The sequence below is a fragment of the Protopterus annectens genome, chromosome 14.part0 (assembly GCF_019279795.1).
Source record: "Protopterus annectens isolate FY-2018-M chromosome 14.part0, PAN1.0, whole genome shotgun sequence".
NCBI classification, from domain to species: domain Eukaryota; kingdom Metazoa; phylum Chordata; order Ceratodontiformes; family Protopteridae; genus Protopterus; species Protopterus annectens.
The window spans coordinates 1054156090-1054168242 of NC_056748.1; positions in this window are offsets into that span (position 1 = coordinate 1054156090).

Sequence of the window (12153 nt, forward strand, 5' to 3'; positions counted from 1 at the left end):
CAAGAAAATACTCAGTAAATAATCAGTTACTTCAGAGTTCAAAATCCCAGGAAATATTTGAAACAATATTGCAGGACAATCTCAAATAAATAAAGAAAAACATCTAAATTAAGCTCAGTTGTATTCCTGACTATATCTAAAAGAAATTACTGTATCCTAGTTAACTTACAGAGCCAGGCAAGACAGATGTGATGAGTGGGTTTTCCAGCTGATGCTGTCAAGTCAAAGACAAAATACACAATGCACTGTTTCTCTCTCAGAGAGTTCTTAAATTAATATTTCAAATATTACTGCTGGAATACTTGCAGCATTACATCACTTCTTGTCATTTGACTATCCCAGGTGAAAAATATTAATGCAGCTGTAGCATTTAGCATCTTCCTACGTAAATACATAGACCTTAGAACTTTTGGCAAATGGTGGAAGTCGTAAAAAATGTTACATTCTTCCACAGTTAAAGACAGTACAAAAAACTTTTAGTTCTAGACATTGTGTCTGTTACTTCACTGAAACTGACAGATAACATCTTTTGTTTATGGCCCAACTATAAAGTAACTTAACCTCAACTATTCTTCTGGAGTTTTGCAAGTTAATCTCCTGTGTTTCAGTCTCCCCTATTAAACAGTTACATTTCTATATAAATCATGTTAATATACACAAATGGCATATGGTTTGTCTTTTTGGCTTTTCCTGGTTACGGGTCACCACAGCAGAACTCCAGTCCGCTAATGATTGGCAGTAATTTTTATGCTGCCGAGTTGCCAGCCCGATGCCTAACCTTCAGCGAAGGCACGCCCATTCACTCATGTCTTTCAGAGGCTACTCTACCGCGGGGAGGACATGCAGACTCCACACAGAAGGCACTCCAGCCGAGAATCAAACAGGAGAACCTTTTGCAGTGAGGCAGCAACGCTACCGCTGTACCACCGCAGCTATACACAAATGGCATATTTACAAAATTCCAGTTAGCTGGGCTGGCAGTATCTCCTTTTGTTGCACAATTACATACCACTGCCAATTCAATCACATCACATTCCACTGCCACCAGTCCGATCACATCACTTAAATCTCACTGCCTTTCCTATCTCAATTGGTTCCTTCACATACAGATACTCATACCGCAATTCTGATCAAATCTGTACTCATTCATCAATTTCCCTTCCCCCTCATATCTTTCTTTTCTCCTTTTTTCCTCTCCCTACTCTACTACAAGCTTAATTAAGCTAGTTTGACAGAACAGATTCAAACAGAATCCAAAGTGACAAACTATGCATTACTAGCTGTTGTATGCAACTTGCTTATCAATTTCTCATGTGTAAAGTTTTGTATAAATCACACCATTTGCATAGTTATATATCTTTGTTTTACACTGTGTAAAACTTTTATCTCTTCTTTACATTGTAAGATATTCATTTGGGCTGTGCCTATAAATGGTCTACTGGGATATGTACACTACTAAAAATAAATGTTATATTCGCCTTTTAATTTCTCCAAATCTTTTGGATTTCTAATACCATGATGTGAATGGACCTCATTCCTAAGTCAAAGTATGGTTAAAGTTCATGAAAATTAGTATAGTTTCAGTCTTTGACGTCAGCCAGAAGTGCTCTTCGCAGTACCCACAATGTGCCCAGTACTGGCTCCTCCTGCAATTCATATGGGGTTACATGTATTGGTGATATATCTAAATACATTTGTAGATTCTTTTTTATAAGATCCATTGCTCCTACTACTTTTGGGACTGTATGGGTATCTTTCTTCCACATTGTTCTCATTTCTGCTTGCAGATCCTGATATTTTATGATGGTGTCTCTCTGTATGCAAGACACTGTAGTCACTGTGGTGTGGCAATTTCAATGATCAGTGTTACTTTTATCTTCTTTTCATGCACCACTATATCCAGTTTTCTAGCATCTGTCTTTTGAACTGTTGCTAATGGGTGATTCCATGTGATGTAAACTTCATCATTTACTATGATGCTTTGTGGCTTATGTTTCCAGTGTTTTTCAGCCACTTCAGTACCATAATGTTTGCACAATCCCCAGTACAGCAGTCTTGCCACATTATGCCTTTCAGTGTACAATCCTCCTGCCATTAGTGTGTCACAAACAGCAATGAGGTGTGTGACTGTTTCCAATTTGGTTTTACAAAACCAATATTTGTGTGTTTCTCCCACATGTTCAATGTATTTTGTAAACTAGTATGTATGTAGCCCACTATCTTGGGCTGCCAATGTTAACCTATCATCTGTTGTTTTGAATTCACCTCTTCTTAACCATTCCTGCGTTCATTCCTGATTAACATGAGATTCTTCCAGAAGTTTTCTATACTTGCAACTATATTTATGCATTTTCCACATTTCTTGCCTTCTCATCTGGTCCTTCAGCTTATATTCTTTCTTTTATTTTTTGGCACATTCACTTGCTGCCTGATTTTTATCAACTTCTGGTTTGATTTCCATTCCTATTTGATGCCAGTATGCTTCTGTTAGACTAAGAAGAGAAGTCATCTTAAATTTATTCTCCTCATGTTGCAAAACTTTCGCTATGTTTGGGTCTTGTGACGTCAGCAGATGTGTGGAGCCCCATCATTACAGATCTATACATGTAATCAATTTCAAGGAGGCCTGTCCCTCCTTTGGAACGGGGAATTTTGGTATGCAATGATTTTTATAAATCATTTGGTGAGCATGAAGCATCCTTATTGTTTTCCTATCTAATCTATCCAACACGTTTTGTGGCCAGTCAGCCACTCCAACACTAAGTTAGGACAAGAAGAGCAAATTGGTTTATAGCTTGGATTTTGTTCCTAGATATCAACTCTGTTTTCAGGATTAATTTAAGTCTTCTAAAGTACTCCATACTGTTTTATTTGCATTTGTTCATGTTTTATTGTTGGTCTTTCATCGGTTCCCAAATATTTATACAGTCCCTCTTGCTCAAGTTCTTTTATATCACATTCTTGTTCCAAACAGTTGTTTTCCTGGTGCTGCAGTTTTCCTGCTTTAAAGGTTGCTTTTGCACATTTATCAAGACCAAATGTCATTCTTATATCATCTGAAAAAGTTGTGACAACTTGCAGTTGTACTTTCAGTTCCTCATCTAATGAGCTATACAGGTTTAAATCATTGACAGAGAGAAGATAAGTCTTTACACTTTGTTATTTTCTAGGAGCCAAATTATAGCCATGGTCTAAGCTGTTAAGTAGACAGCTGAATGGATTAAGGGCAAGGCAGAATAGAAGCAGTGCCAGAGTCTCACCCTGGAATATCCCCTTTGAATTTTTATCACCGGGATAATAATTTTTCCTTTATCATGGCTTAATTGCAGAGTGGTCTGCCACTGTTTCATGGTCACTGTAATGTAGTCGATTAGTGTAGGGTATATCTTATACATTTTTAAGCACTCTTTTATCCATGAATTGTTATACACACAAATAAACGTAGAGGCTGTTTTTCAATTACTTTATTTCTGTTCTAAATTTGTTAGAATGGATACAGAGGGCTCTCTGTTAAGAAAGTAATGCTGAATATCCATGCTTTCTGGAGAACATCTTGCTTAGAAGCATATATTTCAAGTATAAATCTAAAATAGAGGGTAATTTGTGGAATTACTGAATAAGCAAGGGGGATAGGATTTTGAGACAGAATTGTTTTTTGCTTAAGAATCATATACTGTGAAGCAGGTTGCAATCTTATTTAGAATGGAGTGGACCAAGAGGAAATGAGTAAAGTAAAATTGTTTGTAAATTTGTATGTGTTATTTATTTATTTTCAACTTGTGATCTATTATAATTTGTAACAACCTCATGCTGATATGGAGGAATGAACTACAGTTTCATAGTGCATCTGATTAGTATCAAACCATTCTGCGGCTTAAGTATATGGGACATTGTTACCTGGGTGATGGCATTCTACTGGTTACTCCTTATTAAATGCTAGGTATTACTGCTTGTGCTGCACAGCATACTGTTGTCCTTTTTACAGAACCGCTACACTAAATTCACTTTTGAGGTGGACTGCACAGCTTGTCTCATTCGAATGTTGTTGGACATCCGACTGTATGATTTCCTGCAGTCTACCTTTGCCTTAATGACCTTGGCTATCTCCTGTGAGAGTGCTTGGATATTTATCTCTTCGTTTTTTCAGCAGATTCTTCTGAAAAGCCAGCTATTCCTAACAGTGCATGACTGGATTTTTTTCATTACACCAGACAATTACTTTTTGCATAAATGAAAAAGGTTTGCTTATGCTAATTTGTAGTAATATAGGTTCATAGGTAGGTACTAGGCTATCTGCCCGAGGGCATTTATAAGCCTAGCCAGAGTGTGTCGGCTTTCACCACTCCATTGATTAATTAACCGATCCTCTGTCAAGCAGAGACAATGAAGTGATCCCAGGGGTGTATTTTCTGTTACCCATCCACCCGTCAAGGTTTCTCTTGAAGAGTGTAGTGAGGGGCTCTGCCCGATGTAATTTGAAATTTTGTTCCAAAGCATGGGGAGTCACTGTGACAGGAATCTATCCCTCCAGCATGTTCTATTTATTGTTGTGGTGAGGTTTAGCTCACTAGAGTGTGTGGCTCACAGTAACTTGGATTTCTTTAGGTGGAACATGTCCATCAATTCTGAGTTGGACATGGCTTTGTAAGTCAGGCAGTTGTTGGAAGTGTCTTGTGAGGTACATCCCAAATGGGGCATTGTACTCTATGATGGGTCTAATGACTGATGAGTAGAGGGGCACTATAACCTCTTTATTTCTAGATGCTTTCTTTAGTAATTAGATGGGCCACATAGAAGGATTTTCTAACTACTTTGGCAATATGATTGTCAAAGGAGAGATTACTATCTACCTGGGTCCCCAGATCTCTTATTACCTCTTCTGTATTAAGGGGGGCCGCCACCTATGTGGTAATTCATGGGTGTTTTCTTTTTCCCAAATGGGATGACTATGCATTTTTTGGCATTTAGCTTGAGGCCATGACTTTGGCACCAGGTGTCTGTCTCAGTAAGGCCCTTTTGGAGGATGCCCGTGTCAGCCGGAGAGTCAGTTATGGCTCCCAGTTTGCAGTCAATGGCGAACTTGGTTAGCCATAGTCCTCCTGTGTTTGCCTGTACTTCTGAGAAGTATATGCCGAACAGTAGGGGTTCCAGCACTGAGCCTTGTGGGACACCACTTGTGACTGGTTTAGAGTCGGCCCTGGAGCCCATTATTCTTACCGTGTGAGTTCTGTCTGTAAGCCAATTGGCAACCCATCTCGTGACGTAGGGGTTTATGTTAAAGCTGGTGAGTTTTTCTGTAATACCCAAGTGGGGAATGGTGTCAAAAGCCTTGGCGAGGTCAAGGTAGGCTGTGTGAACCACCTTTTCCTCATCTATGGCCTTGGGGACTGTCTCAAAGAAGTCAACCAGGTTTAGTAGGCATGATCTGCCCTTAACAAAGCCGAACTGGGTCGGGTCAAGTATTTGGAGGTTCCCAATGTCTTTGTTAATGAGTTCCATGATGATGCGCTCTGTAGCCTTGCAGACCAGACTAGTTAGGCTTATGGGGCGATAGTTACCAGGGTCAGTTGTGGCCCCTCCTTTGTGGAGAGGAATAACCATTGCTGTGCACCATTCTATGGGCATGTAGCCTGTGGAGAGGCTGAGGTTGAACAGTGTGTTTAGGTGGGGGGTTAGTTCGTTCTGTAGTTCATGCAAGACGCAGTCTGGGACACCATCTGGTCCCATTTACGCTGTGTTTTTGGCTTTTGAAAGGGCTGTTTTCACCTGTGCAGCTGTGATTTTTGGGACACTACACTTTTCCAGTATTGTTGTGGGCCCTTTTGGAGGTGAGAGGGGGGTGAAGTTTGCACCGAATCTATCTGCCAGGATGTTGGCAATATCAGTAGGTTCAGTATATTTTGTGCTATTTTGCACTAGTTCAGTGCATATCTGTGAGTTGCCACTTAGATTCTTAACATAGCTAAAGAAGGCTTTGTGGTTATATTTTGAATCCTTGGCTATTTTTCTTTCGAAGTTAGCCTTGGATGATTTCATGAGGGACCCCAGTTTCTTACTGATAATGATCAGGGATGTCTTTCCTTCTTGGGATTTGCTTTTTTTTTTTTTTTTTGCAGGGGTCCACCAAACTGGTTTCCTTCTCTTAGAGGAGTGAGTCTTCATTTTGCTAGGGATGGCACTATCCATGCATCCTAGTAGGTGCTCATAGAGTGCATTTGTAGAGGTTTCTGCATCTTGGGCAGCATTATCCTTTAGCGTGGAGGCTGTGAAACTTACCACCTCTGTCTTAAGTAAGGTAAAGTTTGCTTTAGAAAAGATTTTTACTGTGGTTTCCTTAGTTGGGGGTGGTGGTGGGGTGTGGACATCCAGAGTGATTAGTTTATGGTCTGATCTAACCAGTGACGAGTTGACCTCCGATGTGGGACACCTGTCACCCATGTTGGTGATGACCAGGTCCAATATGTTTTCACCTCTTGTAGGGGAGTTTACCAGCTGATCCAGGGCATTTGAGTTGATGAATTCCAGGAAGCGCTGGGCCTGGAAATTTGTACTCGAGTAGTTTTCCCAGTGAATGGTAGGGTAATTGAAATTACCCAATATCAGGGTGTTTGGTAGGACCTTCATGTTTTCCAGTGTCTCCAGAAAGGTGGAGTGGTGGTCCTGGGTCATGGAGGGTGATCTGTAGCAGGCCACAATTTGCATTGCAGATTTGCCCGATGTTGCACATGGATGATCTCAGAGGTATCATGCTGCACCACTAACCTGGAGGTGTAGGTATCCTTGATGAATATGGATACACCCTCCCCTTTTGTGTTTTGGTCCGTGTTCTGTGGCCAAAATGTGTGGTATGAGCTGTAGCCTGGTAGTACTGGGGTGCTCTCTGGAGCCTTGAACCAGGTTTCAGTTACTGCACAGATGTCAACGTTCTCCATACTGAGGAGTGCTTCGAGCGCTTGCATTTTGAGATTTAAACTCCTGGCGTTGAGTAGCATAACCCTCAGTTTTTTGTTAATTGTGCTGTTTACAGAGGTGGGTTTGACTTTTGAGCCTTGCCTAAAAAGGCACTATGGGGGCAGCAAGAGCCTTTGCCAGTATTCGAATGCCTAGGGGTGACAGGTGCAAGCTGTCTCTTGCGAATCAACGCGGCTTGTCGAGCATGTCGTTCCAGGCTGACAGACACAGGATCCCCTTTGAATGACACCAGAAGCTTAGCCAATTGTTGAAATTGATAATTTTTTCTTTATACTGAGGTATCATTTTTGGTGAGGGCAGGATGCTACTCAGGGTCAGGGTCATACCAGCCTGGGCTACATGATCAGAGAGCTCTTCCATGTCTCTTTTCATGTAGTCCAGGGAGGTACGTCTCAGGTCATTCACACCAACATGAACAGTGACAGAGTCATATTTGTACTTGTTCTGGAGTGACCTGAGTGCTTGCGTTATGTGGCAGATTTTGGCTCCCGACAGGCAGCTAACAGTAACCTTCTGCTTATCCAGCCTAGTGCGTGGGACGTCAGTGTGCCTGACTATAGAGTCACCTATTACTAGTGTGTTAGGTATGTTATTTCACCTTAAGGGCTGTGATTGTGCAGCACACTGATTTTGTGTTTTATGTGTTGTCTGGTTTGTGATGGGAAGTGCAGATTGTTTGGGTGTCTGCTTTGGAGGTCTCTGATGCTTTTGCAGGTTTTTATTTAGAGCCTCTGAGTATGTATTTATGTGTATTTTTTGCCAGTGTTTTAGTAGGTCTGTGTGTGGCTGGAGTTGTGGTGCAAGTGTTAACCTTCTCCTCTTGACTAAATTTTCCAGTCTTGGGTGGAGACAGACTAGCTTCCAGTTTGGCTGTATAATTGCATCTCTCGCATATGTTAGTGTTTTGTGGTAGGAGGAAAGGGTTGTCTGTGTACATGAGGCAGTTGTAACATTGCCTCAGGATACCCAGATTCACCAGCTGGACTGGAGAGTGCACCTGAAGTTGCCATTTGGTCATGCCTGAATAGTAGGGTGAGCTGCTTAGTTGCTTGGTTGGTGAGGGGTGAATAAAGAGTCTTGCCCTGCTGGGCAATCAGTGTCAGGATATATTAGTGCTTGCTATTAGGTCTGAGCAAGTGCTGGGCTGTAAGATGCTTTTTGAGTGCATAGGTTGAGAGTTAGACTAGTTTCAAGGGAAAAACTGAAGAGAAGACTTAGTAGAGCCGGGAATAATTTAACCGAAGCTAACCGGCAATGTCCGGTGCGCAAAACCATGTAAACGTGGTTTTTATACTAGGGAAATGAAAGAGATAAAAATTAGCTCAAAATGGCCAAAAAACTATTAACTTCTGGGCTGGAACCACTCCTCCAGGGACAGATAGGTTGCTCAAAGCTCCCCTTTCTCACAGGCGAACAGAGAAACTTTCTTCTATCCAAGTAAGGTATGGGCAACTCAGAAACTAGTATTACAGCCCTGAATTCAACATTAGCCTGAAAACTGGACTATATTAGCTTAGAAAGGCGGGAAACAAGGATTTTATTTTGTTTTTTGTTTTTAAAAGATAAGGCAAAAACAGTAAAGAAAATACACTCAAAACAGCTCTAAATGACTACAATCAGAAAAGGCTGTCGCACTTTAGTGTGTAGCCTACAACAGTTAAATTATTTAAACAAAAAACAATTTTTTAAAAGTGCAGGCAGTCAAATAAGTACAATATGTGAAAAAAACAAGCTATTAAATCACAATAAATGCTGGAAAATCTGTGTTTAGGTGGAAAACAGTTAAGTACAGCAAGAAAGTACAGAAAACTGACACTCCAAAGTCTCTCTCCTAAGCTAGAAGGCTTGTATCAGTTTAAGGCTTTCTAGTCTACCAGTAGGTTAGTTACAGGAAAGATGGGAAACAAGCACAGATGTGGTCTTTTAAACCAAAAAGTTGAAAAAGACAGACAAACTGTCCAAATGGTCAATAAACTACAATTTCTAGGCCAAGACCCTCTCCTCTCGTGGTAGACAGGCTACCTAGTGCTTACCACTCACACTGATAAGCTAGAAGGCTTTCCTCCAATGCAGAAAGGCTTGCGGGGCTCAGAAGCTTACCAACGGTCCTGGATACAGCAACTCTGTATCTGGACTAGGCTAGTTACAGGAAAGGTGGGAAACAAGCGCAAGTGCGGCTTTTAAACCAGAATGTTGAAAAAGCTGGAAAAAAATGCCCAAACGGCCAATAGCTATAATGTTTGGGCCAGGAACCACTACTCTTGTGGTTGATAGGCTACCTAATGCTTACCACTCCCACTGATAAGCTAGAAGGCTTCCCGCCAACACAGAAAGGCTTGGGGGGCTCACAAGCTTACAAAGAGTCCTGGAATACAGCAAATCTGTACCTGGCCTAGACTAGTTACAGGAAAGGTGGGGAACAAGTACAAACATAGGCTTTTAAGGCAGCAAGTTGAAAGAGATGGAAAACTGCCCAAATGGCCAAATAAACTACAATTTCTGGACCAAAACTCACTCTTCCTGTGGAGGATAGGCTACCTAGTGCTTACCACTTCCACTGATAAGCTAGAAGGCTTTCCTCCAACAGAGAAGAGCTTGGGGGCTCAGAAGCTTATTAACAATCCTGGATACAGCAACTCTGTAACCGGACTAGGCTAGTTATAGTAAAGGCAGGAAACAGGCACAAATGCAGCTTTCAAACCAGAAAGTTGAAAGAGATGGAAAAAAACTGCTCAAACATCCAATAGCTACAATTTCTGGGCCAGGGACCACTCCTCTTGTGGTAGATAGGCTACCTGATGCTTACCACTCCCACTGATAAGCTAGAAGGCTTCCCTCCAGCACGGAAAGGCATGGTGGGCTCAGAAGCTTACAAAGAGTCCTGGATACAGCAAATTTGTACCTGGACTAGACTAGTATCAGGAAAGACAGGAAACATGTGCAAACACAGACTTTTAAATCAGGAGGTTGAAAGAGATGGAAAAGCTTCCCAAACGGCCAATAAACTATATATTCTGGGCCAGAAACCACTCCTCCTGTGGTAGATAGGTTACCTAGTGCTTACCACTCCCACTGATAAGCTAGAAGGCTTCTCTCCAACACAGAAGGGCTTGGGGGGGGGGCTCAAAAGCTTACCAACAGTCCTGGATACAGAAATTCTGTACCTGGATTACACTAGTTATAGGAAAGGCGGGGACCAAACGCAAAACAGGCTTTTAACCAGAAAGCAGAAAGAGATGAAAAAACTGCCCAAACGGCCAATGAACTACAATTTCAGGGCCAAAACCCACTGTTCCCATGGTAGATAGGTTACCTAGTGCTTACCACTCCCAGTGATAAACTAGAAGACTTCCCTCCAACACAGAAAGGTTTGGGAGGCTCAGAAGCTTACCAACAGTTCTGAATACAGCAAGTCTGTATCTGGACTTGACTAGTTACAGGAAAGGCAGGAAACAAGCTTAGAATTTTTTTGTTACAGAAAAGCAGCTAAAACAGCAGTAAATACAATTCAAATAGTAGTGTAGGCCAGCACACCCAATCGTGTAGCAACACTACGGCAAATACAGCTCAAATAAATGCAATTAAATTAACAAATGGCTAAAAACCAAGTGCAGCAGGCAGTAAATTAGAAGGCTACTAACAAGTAGTAATAAGTGCAGAGTAAGAGCGACTGACCAGATAGCCATCAGAAGAGCAACTAAGACAGTTACAGTAAGAGTAGATGAATAATATATATATATCTATATATATATATATATATATATATATATATATTTTTTTTTTTTTTGAAGGAAGGAACAGAGCAGGATTAAGAGGCTACAGGGGTTGTCCTTCCCAAATGCTCTCTTTATTCACAGTAGGAGTGCCTGAAATCAGAATATGATCTCACGGCACTCAGTTGAGTGAGCAAATGAGATGGGCCCAAAAGGAGTATCCAAATAGAAATCTATAAAAGGGGCTGGCAATTTCAAAGCCACCAACATTAATACCAAAACAAGAACAGGGATGGTGGGTGGGGAACAACTGTAGAGAGACAGCCACAACTTCCATTGAGTTAATATTCAGTGAAAAACGCAAATAAATTAAATACAATACTTATGCAAAAGAGCAGACAAAAGTGTACTTAAATTCACTTATACATCCAGCTGATTTCAGGTAGATGTTAGCCAGCCAAACCTCTGATATTAAGCAGAGATAACTCAAAATGTACCACTTATATAAGACAAGACAAGATGTTAGTGATGAGCTGAAACTACCCCCCACTGCTATCAATGGCTACACAAAAATTCTAAAAAGTATTCTGCAGAGAGACAGCCACACATTCAGTTGAATTAATATTTAGTGAAAAACACAAATAAATAAATTAAATACATTATATGGAAAAGAGCAGATAAAAGTGTACTTAAATTCACTTATACGTCCAGCTGATTTCAGGTAGATGTTAGCCGGCCAAAGCTCTGATATTAAGCAGAGATAACTCAAAATGTACCACTTATATAAGGCAAGACAGGATGTTAGTGATGAGCTGAAACTACCCCCCACTGATATCAATGGCTACACAGAAATTCTAAAAAGTACTCTGTAGAGAGACAGCCACACCTTCAGTTGAGTTAATATTCAGTGAAAAACACAAATAAAAAATTAAATACAATACTATATGCAAAAGAGCAGATAAAAGTGTACTTAAATTCACTTATACGTCCAGCTGATTTCAGGTAGATGTTAGCCAGCCAAAGCTCTTATATTAAGCAGAGATAACTCAAATAGTACCACTTATATAAGGGAAGACAGGATGTTAGTGATGAGCTGAAACTACCCGCCACTGCTATCAATGGCTACACAGAAATTCTAAGAAAGTACTCTGTAGAGTGACAGCCATACCTTCAGTTGAGTTAATATTCAGTGAAAAACACAAATAAATTAAATACAATACTATATGCAAAAGAGCAGATAAAAGTGTACTTAAATTCACTTATACGTCCAGCTGATTTCGGGTATATATTAGCCGGCCAAAGCTCTGATATTAAGCAGAGATAACTCAAAATGTACCACTTATATAAGGCAAGACAGGATGTTAGTGATGAGCTGAAACTACCCCCACTGCTATCAATGGCTACACAGAAATTCTAAAAAGTACTCTGTAGAGAGACAGCCTCACCTTCAGTTGAGTTAATATTCAGT